Source organism: Pipra filicauda, unplaced genomic scaffold, assembly GCF_003945595.2.
Source record: "Pipra filicauda isolate LSUMZ 115617 unplaced genomic scaffold, ASM394559v2 scaffold176_size3548034_pilon, whole genome shotgun sequence".
Lineage (NCBI taxonomy): Eukaryota > Metazoa > Chordata > Aves > Passeriformes > Pipridae > Pipra > Pipra filicauda.
This window is the reverse complement of record NW_024104283.1, coordinates 133,039-150,333: the sequence shown is the minus strand read 5'-3', so window position 1 is coordinate 150,333 and position 17,295 is coordinate 133,039. Positions and strand designations below refer to the sequence as shown.

General features: G+C 42.5%; 2 protein-coding genes across 6 annotated transcripts in view; one reads left to right on the top strand and one right to left on the bottom strand.

Annotated features, from left to right (window-relative positions):
* The window catches only part of LIN28B (lin-28 homolog B), a 98,485-nt gene extending 90,876 nt beyond the window's left edge, over nt 1-7,609 (bottom strand). For both annotated transcript variants that reach the window (XM_039379804.1, XM_039379805.1), the window contains exon 1: nt 7,340-7,609. The gene's annotated coding sequence lies outside the window, so the exon portion shown is untranslated. The remainder of the gene's footprint in view (nt 1-7,339) is intronic.
* HACE1 (HECT domain and ankyrin repeat containing E3 ubiquitin protein ligase 1) overlaps nt 7,217-17,295 on the top strand; it is an 83,775-nt gene continuing 73,696 nt past the window's right edge. For 2 of the 4 annotated variants that reach the window (XM_027731576.2, XM_027731563.2), the window contains exons 1-2: nt 7,218-7,280; nt 7,879-8,106. The gene's annotated coding sequence lies outside the window, so the exon portion shown is untranslated. Of the gene's footprint in view, nt 7,281-7,878; nt 8,107-17,295 lie in introns of all 4 variants that reach the window. The other 2 variants (XM_039379803.1, XM_027731596.2) reach the window with 2 other exon arrangements.

Below are 17,295 nucleotides of genomic sequence, written 5' to 3'. Positions count from 1 at the left end.
ACAGTCAGGGGTAGCCAGGAGAGTGATTTCTTCCACAGAGTAAAGCCAGCAGTATTTTTTTAAGGAATGCTGGATAATGTAAGTATGATCAGAGCACAGGAAAACTAGAAAACAAAACCACCAATACTATATTTTATATCAAACAAGTGAAGGAATAGGGGAAAACATTCCAATGTTCAAAGGATTTCTTTTAGTTAAATCATCAGGAGTGAAGACTTAAATGGATGAATGCTGCAAAGCGTATACACAAAATTTTAAAACTCTTTGTACAGAACCCAAGCATAGAGCATAAAATATCAGCTTTTAAAATACATACACACACATACTAGTCAGATAAAATTAATCTTACTCTGATTTACAGTTCTTGACTGCTAGTAGAAGCACTATGCACACAGTATTTTGATTTCAAACACTACAGCTGAGTGTAGTCTTACACTCTGAATTAACTTGTTTTACATGGATTCCTCAGTGTGCAGTTCTAAATAATGGATGTCTTGCTGAGATGGTTTTATTGTATAGGCTCTTTTTTCCCCTTTTCATTTAATTCAGTAAAATATAGTTAGTTTGAAATGCATAAATAAGAAAAATTAAGATTTCCTGAAAATGTATACTCAAGTATCAATGTCCTTATATAATTACAGGGGGAGGAAAGTTGAAAGCTCTCACAATTTTCTTCTTAGTCTAGCCATAATTTACTTTGCTGTTCTTCCATACTTCTGTTTTTATACCATTCCTTTATTTTTCTAGCAAGTAAAGATGAAAGCAAGTGTCTACAAGATGACAAAATATTTAAATAATGCTGACGTAAGAAAATTAATTGAACAACTACCAAATTAAAATTTAGTCTTTCTTTGGTAAGTTTACCCACTTTTGTCACTGGATTGAAGGAAGATAATTACAGCTTCAAGTAAATAAATTAGCTAGGCAATAGCCCAGGTATGATTTTTTCCCTATATAGTCTGTGCATATCTTAGTTTTTAAGAAATGAAGTACACATTTTTGTAGAACAAACATCCAGTTATGCACCTTCTAACTATGTGTAAGAATGTCATTTGACTGAGAACAGGAACGAGGAAAGGTAAAATGTGCTTCCACCACTGTTATGAATCTGATTCTTTTGGGCATTAAAAAGGAGTTATAAACTCCACCATATCTGAATGTGAGCTAATGAAAGCCTGACAACTATAGGGTCAGAGCTTCTCCTCAAAATTAAATGCTATTATTATATTGACAATTGCTTTAGCATTAAAAACTATTTAGGATCTATTTCCTGGAAAATGCTGAACAAGAATACTTTTGTTTTAAGGATTGAAGTTACTTATGTATAATTCTCATATTTAGTGTATTTGATTTAGTAAAATCTGCAATTTTTTATAGTCTGCATTTGAATATACATATATTAAATTATCATAACTATTTAATTAAAAACAATGAAAAACAAATGTTTCAAACAATATTTTGTGATTCAAAGATGAATTTTTTAAATACACAATTTAAAAATTAAACACGTTATCCTTGACTACTGTTTTTCTACTTCCTTCATATTTAAAATAATTTGTTCTCAGTTTACAGTTAGCAGGTGCTTGTTGAAATTGCCACACATCGAATTGCTATACAGCAAAGGAAACAAAAAACTACCTTGTGATTTTATTATATGTTTTCAGATGGATTTTTCTTTGTATTTTTATATAAATTAGTATCAGTACCTTGTGACGAAGAAAACTTTAAAAGCCACAATTCTCAAATCATAGATAGATCAAAATATTTTTCAGAACTTGATCATTGATTTATTTTGTAATTGCTTATTCCTGTGAGAAACTAGATATAAAGATTTTATTTCCCCCCTTGATAACTATTTGCAAACAAAACAATGCCAAATGAAGTGCTGAAAAGATACATGTCGAAGACCAAAGTAAGAACGAGACATTATGACAAGCTGAATTAAATACTTAAATCTTCAAAGAAAAATGTGTATTTTTTTCCAGTTATCCTGATTACACTAAATCGAATGCATATTGTTCACATTCAATATAGAGATGTTACATAATCCCCTCAAAAGTGATGGCACTACAAGTTTTATTTTTAAAAATATATTATTATATAATTTTTATTTGCTTTTATAACAAATGAACTGGCTTGTTCAGATCTCTTTTCTGAGATGTTTTACATTAATACTTGTTTTGACGGAATTTACACACCTTTCACATATCTTTTCCTTTGCACAGAATTTTTGTTTTATTTCCATGTGCTATTTACCTACAAAACACAGAATCTTCTTTCTTCATTTTGGTTGGGGGTTTTTTGTCACTGAATTATTACTTGGAGCACTACTGGAGTTTTTTTATCATTTGTAGTTTATAACATGCTTATCAAATACTGATATGGATATTGTCTATTAAAATAATCAAATCAAACATCATAGACGTTAAACAGCAGATAAGTGTCCATATTTTAAACACCAATATTCACTTTCTTAGAAGTATGGATAGTACGGGGCACATCAGTCCTGAATGTCATGCCTTCTAATAGTCACTGTTTAAAACAACCAAACAAATAAAGTAACGCAATGGTCATTTTTTCATAAACTTTAGTGCAGATAGGTCATTAATTTAAATCAGGAAAAAAAAAGTAAACAGCAACATCAGTGATACATAACTAAAATTTCACAATCTCTAAAATAAAAGACGAAAACCTTTAAAATCAATGCACACATCAGTAGCTGAAGTAGGTACAGGAGATACAGAATCTGAAAGCAAAGCAGAAACTTAATGTGTGATACAAAATTATTAGTGAGTTTACAAATTTTAACAGTTGAATTTCTGGGAGTTAGCCTTGGGTGTTGCATTACTACATGTGGTCTAAATATGTATCAAATGTTATCTATAGAATATTTGTTACATACCTTTAGCACATTTATGAAAGCTTCGTTTAGTCTAAATGTGATATTATTAACATTGAATGAATCTCTTCAAATTGTTAAAAAACCCTGATTCTTAGACATTGCATATAATAAAATGATAATCACATACATATACGAACTCAACAGTCAGGTTTTAGGTCTGTATAATTACGGCACACTGACACACATAATGCTGCAAACTGGAAACAGGACTTGGGGGAAGTAAAGTGGTTTGCTAGAAATTGTAAGTGTGTGCACAAAGCCAAAATGAATGGACCTGCAGTTTAACTTTATTGAAATTAACAGTATGGATGATCAGGATAGATTTAATTTTTTTTGCTAAAATCACTGACAAAGCAGAAAACGGTTACACACTCCTCTTATTTCTCAAGTACTAACACTAAATACAGATTGCAGATTTTTCGATGTTAACCTAAGAAATATACTTAAATGCTTAAATTTAAGACAGACCCATTTTTGTATAAGTAACAGTAGCACAAATAATTCCATAATAGAGCTATATTCAAGAAAATAGGGAATTTTGTAAAACTACCTCTCTTTCTCTTTTAAAATTGACTAGTTAAATATTACAGTCCTCACTTTTCTGTATAATTAAGCTTTTGTTCAAGCATGAAAAAACTAGAAACTGATTGCTTGAAAATGAGCTGCATGACCTTTGTCCTGGTTTGTCACCTCTGACCTTTAATTTCAAGACCCTGCATATCAATTCATTCTATTTTTAGAAGCAGAATGTGTATTTTTAAAATTGTTATCCTCCCATACAAAACACATCATGTTGGGTTTGCCTTTTTTTTTTTAGCCTCTACTCATCACACCAGAGGAGAATATTTGCTTTTTATTGTGCATTCAAAACACCCAGTGTGCAATTACAGAAAATGAACATTTGTCTCTGCAATGAAAAAAAGCCTTTTTATTTTTATCATATACTAGAGAGGCTGAAGCACAGTAATATGAATTTAGAAAAATAATCTATGAGATTGCACACCTTTCTAAATTTAACCGTTTACTCTTAAAGAGAGGAAAAAAGGAGAAAACCTCATGCCTGTGTTTGCATTGCTGCTAAGGGATATCCACTTTTTTCCTGAACTTTCCCTGTATTATTTCATTCTCACTGATGACATGCTGTTTTGATTCGCTTTCAGAATGTCCTTTCATAAACTGAACCTGTGGTTAAAAATAGCAAATGCCAAGTTCCTGTCTAGTTGCTGGTTTCAGCTGCACTTCCATTTCATATAGGTAACGTTACACTTCCCAAGTTGGCTGCAAAAAAAATCTGTGTTGGTGGAAGGGCTCGTGTTCTGAAGGAGAAAGCACTGTAGTATTTGTCATTGATTTTGCTGCCAGCATTCGATACCAGAGCGATACAGTGTATTACATAAAGGCTGCGGGTGAGAGCACTACCCTGCCGTGACCTCCCTGCGCTGAAGCACGCGGAGCCGCCCAGGCGGACACAGGACGGGACGGGACGGCAGTCCGGACTCCGCCGGGAATAACATGGCCGCGAGGTTCAGCACCGCGGACAGCGCCGCGCCGCCCGAGAAGGGGCCGCGCCCGCCGGCCCGGAGGTCACGGCGCTGCATGGCCGGGACCCCTCGGGCCGCACGACCACCCCGCCGAGATTCGCCCGGCGACGCGGGGTGCTCGGCTCCCCGCCGAGGGGAAAATGGTTCCTTTGGAAACTGCCTCTCGCCCCAGCCCCTGCTCGGAGCGACGCGTGCTGCCTCGCCCGTCTGCCCCAGGATTGCGCTGCACACCGCGGGATTCGGCTGCAAGTCAAACAAAACGCTGCCACGGAGTTACAAAACAGGGAAAGAGGAACAAATGGTTTAATGGCTTGGGCTTCAAAATTCGCTTCTGTGCCTGGGGATGCAACGTGAAACGCTGTGTGTGACCTACAACTGCATCCTGCGAATGGCCTAGACTGCAGCTGTTCAGGCCTATGAGGGAGAGCGTTTGGGGTTTCCTTCTTCATTTAGTTATCACCATTTTCCCTCTCATGAAATTCTCAGCACACAACAGCTAAAACATTTTGAGATTAAAAAAATAAAGTTTTGATAAAACTGAGACAGCAGCACATGCCCTTTACAGAATATATTTTAAAATAATCAGAGTAGAAAATAGTTATTTTTGTCATAAACATACAAGCAGAGTTTCTAGTACAGCTGCATTTTTTTTGTAACTACTGCATGGGACAAACATCATCCATAATCACTATTTCTGCCATTACATACATGATTCATTTGACTACAGCATAGGAAACTTGACTTCCTGGCATATTAATAATTAAGGTCATGATTTAATTCAATATTGATTCTTACTACTCTGTACCAAGGAGAAAAAAGAAATCATAATCCTCTAAACAACCATAGCTTAGCTGCATATCTTCTAAGTAATTTTCCAAACAATTTTTTTTCAGTTATTATCTCCTCTGAAGCATTAGGGGTTTTTTTGGTGTGTTTTAAAAAATAAATAATCTGTAGTTTTGTAAAGCAAAGCATACAAGTATCAACCTAACAGTAAACATGCACTACTGCATTTCAGTACAGTGTTATATCCAGACATCACTAAAACTATACACAACTATATTTAAATGAACTATGTCCAAATTTAGCTGTAATTATTTTCTTAGTATCTGATGACATACTCTGTACTTGCGATTATTAATAGTGTTTCCATGCAAGACGTGAAATTCTAAAACAGGTTATTAGATGGGGGGAAAAAACCCCAGCCTTGTGTATGGCCTATTTAAAAAGAACACCAATACCAGTTACATAAGGAAAAAGTGTCAAGTCTGTAAACAAATTGGTGTAGCGTGCGCTACTGGTTTGTCCCATCACTGCAAGACAGTCATACATCATTTACTCATCATCACTAACAAGCTAACAATTTCTAAGAAAGAAACAAGTAAAATAATCAAATCTCTTTAAGTAATATGTCTATCAGATTATAGTGGATAATTCCCTCGTGTTAAAGCTAAAGAATATTGAAAATTAACACACAGTTTTCAAATTTATTTAGATACGCCAGATTCATATTTTTGTGCCAGCTTGGGCAAAACATTTGCGTGCATTACTGCTGTTTGCTTATTTTTAGATTAATTTAGTCATTCGCTAGGTGGTTATCTGACCCGCTCTATGGTTTGCTCAGTAATACCACAGCCACATGGAACTGCCGGCGGTCGTATATGGTCGCTCCCCTTGGAGCGCGGAGCCGGAGGATGCCGCTGCCGTGCCCCCACCAGGGCGGCGAGGGCCCAAAGGGACCCTGCCGCCGCTCCCCCCGGGCGCGCAACCGGACACGGAGGTACGAAGCGTGTTGGAGGCACGTCGGCACTTTATTTATTCTCCCCCGCGCTGCGTCCCGCACCGTGCCCGGCACCTCAGAGCCAGCCACGGGGCTCCGTGTCACAGTCTCCCGGAGAGCCCGCCCGCCCTCGGCCCGGCGGGGCCGCGCTCCCACGCAGGTCCCCGGCGCTGTCCTCGCAGCCCCGGCGGGGGCGGGCAGCGCCCGGCCGCGACCCCGCGCTCCCCGCGGCGCGGCGGGAGCCATCCAAGATGGCGGCATCGCCGCCACTCGCGTTAAACACCCCGCATCGCGCACACGGCGCCGCGCGTGACAAGCGGCCCCCGCCCGCCCCGCCAGTGTTACCGCCGGGCGGCCGAGCCCCGCGCCCTCCGGGGCGCGCCGTCGCCGCCCCATCCTCCGCTCCCCGGCCGCCTCGGGGCGGACGCGCCGCCCGGCGGCTCCTGTCCCGCCGTCCGTCAGCTCTCCTCGCCCGGCCTTCCCTTCCGCCGGGCCGCGGGCGCCCCGCGCCGCTCCTCGCCCGCCCCGCCCGGCCGCGGCGGCTCGCCGGGCGGTCACCGCCATCCGGCGGTGGCTGTCGGCGGGGCGCGGACCGCCCCCTGGCGTCGGGCTGCCGTAGCGTCCCCGCGGCCGGTCCCTCGGCCCCGGCCGCCGCCGGCTCTCGGCGGGGCGCTACGCCCCGCGCCCCGCTGGGCGTGGGGGGCGGCTTCGTCCCTTCACCATTCCTCTACCGCGGCTGCCGTCGTCGTTCGCGTCTGAGGCGCGGCGCGGCCCGGCTCCCCCTTCCCCCGTCCCGGCAGCTCGGGCGCTGCCGGCCGGGGGCGGGCGGGCGGGCTCGGGGGCAGCGCGGCCGGCGGAGGAGGGGGCGCGGCGGCGAAGGGAGAAAGGTGCGAACCCGGAAGTACACCCGCCCCGCCGCCGCCCGCAGGGAACACCCGCGCCCGCACACACAACAATGCGGCGCCGCTCCGCCTCCGCCCAGCCCAACTTTTCCTCCGGCACCGGAGAAACCTGCCGGCCGCCCCCTCCCCGCGAGCGCCTGCCGGCGCCCCGGCAGGTGCGGCGGCGGTGGGAGGGCGAGACCCGCGAAGGGGGAGGTGAAGGGGGCTCGCTTACCTCCCGCACGCCATGGTGGCCGGGCTGAGCGGGGCTGCGCCGGCGGCTGCCGCGATGGGGAGGCGAGCGCGGGGGCTGGGGGGACACGCACCCACCGACGGGCGCCCCCGGCGGGGGGCTTTGCCTTCCCGAGCCACTGGGAGGACTGAACGGAGGAGGAGAAAGCGAGCTGAGGCGGCAGAGGCAACCGGTGCTCCCGGCGGGAAGGCGGCGGCAGCAGCAGCAGCCAGCGAGGAGGGGCGGCGGCGGGCAGACACGGCCCCGGCGCTGGCTCACGCCGCCGCAGCCACCGCGCACCTGCCCCGCCGCCCTCCCCGCGGGCGGGCGGGCGGGCGGGCGGGCGGCACCGGCGGCTGCGCGCGGGGGCGCTCCAGGGCAGCGGGAGCCGGCGGGCGGGGCGGGGCGGGGCGGCCGCGCCCCCGGGACCCGCCCGACTGCCCCACCGGGGCCGACACCCGCGGGGGTCGAGGGCCTGTTCCTCTGGGAGCCAGCCCCGGGGGCCCCGCTCACCACATCCAGCCAACCACCTTCTCCCTCAGGCAGCTCCGTGGCTGCGGATCGCGGAGGCCATTTGGCACCTGTGATTGCGCCCGGCTCCGCCGCCCCGAGGATTGGACTCCCCAGCTGTAGCTGCAGGTGTGTCGCTGCTCACCCCAAATCTGCCGCTGGAGGTGGGGCATCAATCCACGTGTGTGGAGGATCTTGCACATCTTCCATGACCTGCTTGTGGTGGGTCTCACAATGTGCAGTCCACGTCCACAAATCAGGTAGGATTCTAGCTGTGAAACTGTCTCATCCAGAGCTTGATGGTTCCCAGTTGTCTTGCACCATGATTGGTTTCCTTTTGCGGCATATGAGACCTTATTAATCCCAAAGTTTCATTTTTCCAGCTTATTCTGAGTTACCCACAAAATACCCCAACGGTGGTTTACATACTGTCATGAACACGATTCACCCAAGTGTATATAGGTAATGGTTCTAAAAATAGCAGGGTTAACAAAGGTTGGCTACTTATGGGTCAGTGTTCCACATAATTTTTCCCTATCCACTCTACATAGGCTTCAGTAGCTTCCTACATGCAGTAGCAAAAATGGAGGTGGTTTCCAGCGGTGTGGTTCCTCACCCAGGACCATGTGCTGGGGATTAGCCAACTGGTAAGTCAAGCAGTAGGTAACCAGTGAAGTCACATGTTCTTCCATCTGGTGGGGACACTGATTAGAAGCCTTATTTTCCTGACTTCTGATTCTCATGGCACTTAGTATATTTGGGTCCTTCATGTTGAATTTGGCTGAAATTGTAAAAAGGGTTCAAAAGTTATTTGAGAGTAGAGAGATGGATAACAAACAGAATTGCATTTTCTGAAGAGAACAAGATAAAAATGCATCATGTGGTAAGGATGGCTTTTGAAGTGCTCATTTCCTACACACTGTTGTGCCCAGTTCACATACAGTTTTCTATCATTAGGCATTACTGTGCTTGCCTTGAACTTGCCATTCTTGGGCTTTCCTTTGTGGATTTAATTTTTGAGGGTACAGAAAGACTTTAAAGAATTTATCAGCACTTTTTGAGTCTCAGGGCCAAGTCAATGCTAAAATACCTAGTGTACATAGCTTTCTAATTTCTTTTTCACAAAAAAAGCTTTACACAGAATTTTGCTGTGTGATGTTAGCCTGTGATTAAAGCAGCTATGGAGCCTCTCATGCTTTCAAATACTGTGCCTTACTTAGCTCAGAAAGGTTTTGTGTTGGACAGAGACATATTTCCACGGCTCATAAGAGAAGCCTTCCAATGACTAAACGACACTGTTCCACTTAGACTTCTTTAGGCATAGTCCTAGAAAGCTACTTCATTCATGTTTCACAGATGAGATTTAAGTACCCACATTTATCTAGAGCTCCTAATGCTTGACTCTATTACCTAAAATTTAGTGCACACTCTGTGTTTATATATAAATCTACTCCAATATATAACTATATTACCTTAACAAAGCTCAAGGTGTATTTTGCTAATAGTTTGAGACTGCATGAGACTTTTCTGGAAAACAAACAAACAAATCCAAACCATGTTCAGAACTTGATTTCTCACTTAATTTTTATTTATTTCTAATAGATGAGGAAGAGTTCCTTCCTGGTCCCTGCTATTTCTGCTGAGGTATTTATTTTTGCAGAAAAAGAAACTTCCTCACCTGCTTTGTTTTTGTGCCCTCAGCACATAATATAACCTAATTTTGTAGCAAGTTTATATGAAACGAGTTATATACAGAACATAAGCAGAATTGAACTCTTTCAATAAATAACTAAACTGCGTACAGGCTGTGAAAACACTGCACATTTTATTCTATTACTTTCATTTTCTCAGCTTTTTTCCACTGGTCTGTTTATAGGGTTTCCCCTGAGAACTTGGGGAAATATTTGGTTTTGACCTGTGCAGATTATAGAGTTTTAAGAAGTTTAATGAGGTATGGGATTTTTTTCTTAAGGTGACCTGTTAAAGTGACCTGCCATCCTTGGTGAAAAATTAAAACCACTGAAGATGTTTTGCAAAAAAAAATTAGTTCTTGAAAAAGCACTTTTAATTTTTCATGCTATATGTTTCTCTCAAAGCAAAACAAAACATTTAGTCTATTTGTGTTGTGCCACTATAAAAATAATTTCTGGAATAGCTCATGATAATATGTCATAAAATAATTGTGTATAGTATTTTTCTAGTGAGGTCTACTAAAGATTTTTCACTTTAGTAAAAAAAAAGTAAAACAATCAATAAATAGTACTATTTTCCATTCTGTAATGATGACTCCAACTGTGGAAAATATTCATCGAATGTTTGAAAAGAAGGAGCTGAGACATCGATCTTGGGGGGAGAACTTCTCAGGCTCCAGGTAACATCTGCAGCACATTCCCAGGTTTTGAACATCAGTTTAAAGCCAGATGTGTTAGATTGAGAGCAGTTTCTCCTATTCCACCTGCACTTCTACTCAGAGCAGAGAGTACATTTACTCATTTTGTCCCGCAGAGAGTCTTCTGTTCCTTCAGTTTTCCTGTCCTTCCGCATTTATCCTCTTTGTGTTCTGCTTTGATTATGCTATGTTTTCCTTCCTGATGGGATCATTTGCCAGTTGCCAGACCCTTCATTACTCCTGCTTTATGCCACCTTCATCAGGGTCTGAGTAGGCACTTCTTGGAGACTGTGTATAGGTTTCTCTGCAATACTTCTATGAACTGCTGTTTGTTATAGGTGGGTGTGGTTTTGTTGGCTATAACTAAAATTGTTTAAAAGTTTCCCACTATAAGACAGCCTTCCAGTTGCTTGTATCTTTGGCAAGCTAGCACTTTGGTATGAAATTTTTCATGTTTCCTCTTATAGCCTGTTTACATTTTTCCCCAGTCATTTCCAAGAAGAAGATTAAAAAATATGTATTCGGTCCATGTTTAGATATTATTTTCCAAATGATCTAATGGTGTGAACATTTAGAACGGGCATTTCAAATCTGGTGTAATGGCAGGAGAATATATGGTGTAATGGCAGGAGAATGGCTGAGCTATAACCCCTTGCCAAATCACAGTTTGAATGACTTTCCTAACTGCTAAAATCTAAAAAGCCTGGGATCCAATGAAAACCCAAGTCACTTCCAACACTGAACACCAACCAGCCAATGTGCTCGGGGTCTTCTACAGTATGCGTAGTTCACATCCTACTCCTTGTCCAGGCTACATAATCTGAGGGAAAATTTTCTATGGATGCTTTTAGCTGCACCTTTTCCCCAAATGGTTTTTGTTTGAGAACTAAGAACAAGGAATTTCTCTCTCTTATCCTTTTAGTGAAGCTACTGCTAACACCCTGGAAGCACGAAGGAAGATACTGTATGAGTCAAATGCAAGACCAGGATGAGGAAAAGAATTAGATTAAGAGGAAGAGTCTTCTGAGATCAGGACTGTTGAAGGGGCAAAAAGCTAAGTCTAGAAACTGGGGAGCAGAGGCAGAGACTCGCTGCCAAAAGCATTTCACCTTGTATCAGCGTGTCTATTTGCCAACATAGTGAAATCCACAATATGTAAAGATGAATTAATGAAGACTAGTGTTATTGTTGGCTGGAAGAGCTGTCATACATATCTGCAGGAAGTAGCAGCATCTCTGCTACTAGTTGTGCGGGGCAGGGACCAGGGAGACTGATTAGAAAACCATGAGGGAAGCGTGGGAAGTTAGTGGGTGAACAGAATACACTAAAAGAAGAAAGATGTAAAAGGGTCTGGGAATGCAGTGGAGAAGGAAAAAAAATATTTAGAGGCTTGTCTGTAAAATGGGGATTACAAGAGTATTGAAATAGATTTGATAAGGAACTGTTGCATATGAATGCCGGACAGAAACTTGGGAAAAACCTGAGAGTGGAAACAGTATACGCAGCTGGTGTGGAGGTCCTGTGTGCATCCCCCCTTTTGGGTGTGCAGCTGCCTGGGCTCAGGGCCAGCATAGAGATGGTATACCTTGAAGCCTTGAAACAAAATGCTAGAAGAAACCCCAGTGAGAGCCTATTGTTCCTTCACCCAGGAGCTGGTTTTAAGATGAGGCTGTCACCATTGTGGCTCAAGCTCCATCGCAGCTGCGCTGAAGCCACGGCCATGCCTGTTGATCTGGACCCTGACAGGTGACAGGCTTGACCTCAGACCTGCCTCATTCCTATGGACTTGTATGGCTATTTGGACTCTTGTCTGGCCTTGGTTGCCACCAAGAGAACTGCTCTGCAACATTGTCAGGCAGGCTCCAGTCTGTTATGACCCGCCCCAGAAAAAGGGGAGGGGGGTAACCCAGGTTCTTATCAATAATTTCTTTGGGGTGGATTAGAGTGAAACGACACTGAATAATCTGAAAACATATATAGGTAAGGTTTATTTCAACAATTTTGTTTCAGCAGGTATGTTAGCATTTTGGGTGTTATCATCTATATCATCTATAGCAATATGGCATAGGGATAACCTCTGGGGAGGAAAATGCATAAGGGAGAGAAAGGAAAGACAGGATAAGGGTAAGGGAGAGTAAGGGAAAGAAGAGAGTGAAAAGATGTATATAGTCACCGCACACGGGCTCCAGCAATGACACTTGGTAGTTGCTGCTTCCATGTCTGTCAGTTGAAGTGGTGGCCTTGATCTGTTGGGGGTGAAGGAGGGAAGCCCCCACACTCCAAGAAGTTATGAGTTATTATATCCATGGTTAGTGTCACAGGCCATGCCTCAAGCCTCCAACCTCTCCTGGGCCTGCGCAGAGTTTCTGTGTGTGGCCTGGTTCTCGTCTTTCAAGACTGGCAGAGGAGGGGATGGGCTTTGATGGACCATCAGAGGTGTAATGCAAAAGTCCTGCAGAAGCCTGCAAAAGTCCCTTGGCAATCCTAGAATGCATAAATCATTAACCATTTCAGTCTCTGACACAGTCCCACAGGCTCTGCTGTCACCCGTGGTTCCTGGCTCCCCTTCCCCAGTAATGCAGCCTCCTCTCGCTGCCCGCAGCACTGCGGACTCACAGTGGACCTTTTCCTAAGGCTTCATGTTCCACCAGTGGTCTCGGGGGTAGTAACACAGTAAGACTGCAGTAAAATTGTTCCTTTAGCTTTGGAAGGTGTATACCAGGTATATACCCCAACAGTCTCAACCCTGGTGATAACAATATGACTACTGTAAATCCCATTTAACCCCCTTTTCCTTTATTTTTTAAAAACACATCAAGTCTACTATAAAACTCAATCAAAAGAAATTACCGTAGTTGTAAAGCTAAGCGTTCCCTGTATACTGGCAGCAAAACTTATATGAAATGTGCTATAGGAAGATCCTGGTGAGGATCTTGTTTTCTCTTTCCCGTTTTCTTTCCCCCAGAAATGCTCATGCGTCCTGATGGCCCAAATTGTGCTCTTGTTTCTTAGCTGGCAATGGCAATGGCTGTATGCAGAACATTCTCTTTTCTCCTTTTAGCCATTAGTCTCCTTCTTTGCCTTTGGGATTGTTCTAATTTTTTAGTAAGTAAGGTAAGTAACAGAGAAGTTTCCTATTTTTCATGTGTCTTCCTCCTGTTTTATTTGCTTTTGCCAGTGGGGCCAAAGAAAGGAAGTGACTTTTTTAGGAGTTTGTTTGGAAAAGCTGTGCCAAAATATGCTGTTCCGCTTTATTTTGTCGGCTTGTGAAAATCATGCAGAATTTTATGAAGCTTTAAATTTTAATGTAAGATTCTCAAGAATGTTCTATTTGCAAATCTAGACAGATATCTAAGTGCATGAACATTCAATGTGGTAATAGAGAAAATTATTTTATCACAAATGGCTTTTTAGAAATTTATTTAGTTGCAGCAAAGGTACACTCTGAGCACTCTGGCAAGCCTCAATGGTTACTTCTCCACACCTTTTCTAAACCAGTATTTACCATCTTTACAAGATTACACTTAATTTCAAACCAGTAGATATTTTGCCTTCTTCAAGTTCTTGATAATTTCTGTCCTTGTTTAGGGGCTCAGATACACTAATTTGACAGTTGTTGTTATGCTTCTTATTTAAACTGCTGCAGACACTGAGCTGTGTCTGTCCAAAAACTTGCCACGACATTAGCTAGTGATGGGTTGATTAGGAAGACCAAACCAAAGAGGAAACTGTGAACCCCTTCCCAGTTAATGCAGATCCTGCTTTCTGCTTTTTAGACCAAGGCTACACATGCAACTCCAGTAGAATATTGGCTTGGGCTTTCCTATTCATGAGAATGAATATGCCATGTATATGTCTCATAGGTATTGGTTTTACATCAAGGAAGAAGACAAATTTTTTGCTCCTGCCAAAACAGAGTATACAGGACTATTGTTCTTGATTTTTCTGATCCCCCCATCATGTTTTGTTTCGTGGACAGGAAATCCTGTGACCAGGTCCTCACTGCTGGTTTGCTTCTCAGGGATATGGACACTCCCTGGCCACATCTGAATTAGCAAAATGAACAGGGCCAGGGCAAATGCCAGAGCACTGGTTGTGCACAGTCCATGAAATGGTTTAGTGACAACCAGGCAACAACAGGTGTCGGGCTATGGCTGAGGAACTAGCATGGGCAACAGCAAAACCCCAGGGTGCAGATTGCTATTGGCCTGATTGCAGGAATAACTGGTTTAAACCTTTGTGTGGTTGTGAGATATGCCAGGCTAGTTAGTGACAGGGTAATAGAAAATGAGCCCTGTACTGTTTTATTCAGCAGAGTAGACATCACCTTTGGGTCTTGAGCCCATGATGAGGTTGGTGGGAGGAGGGAAAGGGAAGAAGGGGGGGAGCAAGAGGGTCTCTACTTTGAGGACACCTTTTTTAAGGACCAGCTCTAAAAATTAGATGAATAATTGTTTGTTTGCTGCTCTGAATTGCTTCTATATTTTACATTATACGACCATTAAAGAAAAAAGGGAGGGAATAAGGGCTCAAGTCTCCTTGTGTCAAAGGAGACACAAGGAGACACACTTGTGTCAAAGTGGTAGTTTGTGGCCAAGTTTTTAAATGTTTGTTCTATTTCTGATCCCAGGATTCTGACTCCTGTTTGGTCCAGTTCAAATAGAAAGGTTTCAGCATGCTCCTCTACAGATTAATTAACAGAGTGGTGGTTATGGCACTTTAAAAAGGAAAAATAATATGGTGCTTTTCATCTAATGCTCATCAAAAGCAACAGCAACAGCAGAGTCTAGTGCAGGATGAGGGATTTATGGTAAAGCTGAATTAGTGCACAAGATCTTTATACTTAAACAATTACTTCAAAAGGACCACAGTCATGTTCAAATACTTTTTTAGGAATTCAATGACATATATTTGGTCAACCATTAACATTTAATGTTTTTTAAATCAATATGTGTAGCCTTTAAGAGTAACAACCATAAGAAAATGTTAGCTTAACATTAGGAATAAATTTTATGTTGTTATGACCAAGACTGGTCTGTGGGTTTTATTGCATTACAGTGCATGCGGTTTCATCAGCTGAAACTGTCTGGCTCCTTATAGCAGCTTGATTTAAGGAGTTTGAACTAGTTTCCTTGGGGAACTGCAGGCTCAAAAAAAAAAAAAAAGAATTGTTAGCTGGTAGAAAAAATTACAGAACATTTTTCAAAGTGTACAGTGGTGAAGAAAGGAAATGATTACTTGGAGTTGGGGGCGTTGAGTGAGAAAGTGCCTGCCTCATGCATCTGTGGGTGGAAAGCCACAGTTGGCTTATACATTTGTTTTGTTTCTTCATCTAACATTACTCCAATCACAAGAACTAATTACAGTCATTTAGGTCAGCACTTCCCTGTTCTACTGAATATTGAAAAACCAAGTAGAGAAGTTAACATGATTTAGAAGGAGCTTCTCTGCATCTCCACTGGACTAGAATAATATGCAACTAGAATAATAATTCCCCAGCATTCATTTTCAGCATCACTTTTATTGTTAATCAAGAATTTTAAGAATGAAACCTTAATTGATAAGCAAGGCTTAAAATACAAATATTGCGTCAAAAGATTTTGTTTCACTCCTGGCTTACCTCTGCCACTTCAGTTTGAGTCAATCAGAATTCACTCATAGGGTAATTGCAGAAGTAAACTACATTGCTAAAAGGTGAACTGATTGAAAGTGACAGTGATTCAAATGGAGACTGCTTTCATACAGGAGAGTCTCCCTTCATATTTCCCATACCATTTAAAATAAATAAATAAAGACAACAGAAACTTGGCATTTTAATAAATTTTGAGTTGTTTTCTAACTAAAAGTCAGTATAGTTTAAGTCTCATTGTACTTGCTATCGGAACAAATGTGGAAAACAATTAGGCAGAGAGAGTCCAAGTTAAAATGTGAATAGGGAAGGAAAGATCTCCTTGGAATGGAGATCTTCACAAATCCTACTTATTTAATCTTGCAGATATGCAAAAAAAAAAGTGACAGATAACAGACAGAGATAAAAACCGCATAATGAAAGGAGAAAAAGAGGTGCTCCTTGGCCAAAGTAAAAGCTGAGCTAAGAAGTGGAGAATCAGTTTGCTGTGGGTACAGAAAGGTCTCGTGACTTTTTCCAACGGATTCTGGAGTATAAATAACAAGGGCATGTCTGAGACTCAAAGGGAATAAATTGGTTAGCTACAGAATGGCAATGGAGGCAAAGATGCAATCAATCAAGGAAGAAATACTGGTAGTGAAAAGGAGGGCAGAGAAACTGGAGCATCAAAAATCTGACAATCACTGAAGGACCAAGTAGTGTGATTGCAGAAATATTTGGCTGGTTAAAGAAGCCACTGAAGAGAAGACTCCATGCCAGAGCCAAGTGGACATGGGGGAAGAAGGGAGGCAGGGCTGACACTCAACAGCTGGAGAGCTCAGTGATGAATTGTAAATATATAAAAAACATGTAGGTGTTTGGCATTTTTTCTCTCTCAGGAAGAGAACACTGACATAACCTGACTAAGACTGAAGTTATCAGGCTTAGTAATATAGGCTACTAAGATGTAGAACTAAATCCATTGGTAGAAAAACTCCACTGCAGGCAATGGAATTATCAAAGAAATTTTTCTGGACCTCCAGTACTGCAATTTATATAGACCAATGCATGATTAAGTAGCCAAGTCTGTAACTTCTAGCTTTAAACACTGTCCTTTCCCAAAAGCAGTTTGTCTGTACTTCAGCAACATATCCTTAATCTAGGAAGATGAAAGCTGCCATTTTTGTGTGTTTCTTCAAGTACCACGCTTCAGTTTTCATGTGATAAAGTATCCCTTCCTAATCCTGGCTCTATTTCAATTTAGCAAAACACATGGACCTGGGTGTCCTTTTCCTCTCTTATTACCAAGAGATGAAAATGGAAGTAGCACCAATCAGTGGAGAAAATTTTCCACCCTTACACATAAGATTGATTATTCATACTGGGAAATTTTACCCAATGAGTAAGTATGTAAGAATCAAAATGTTCGTGAATCACTTTGATGAAAGCACA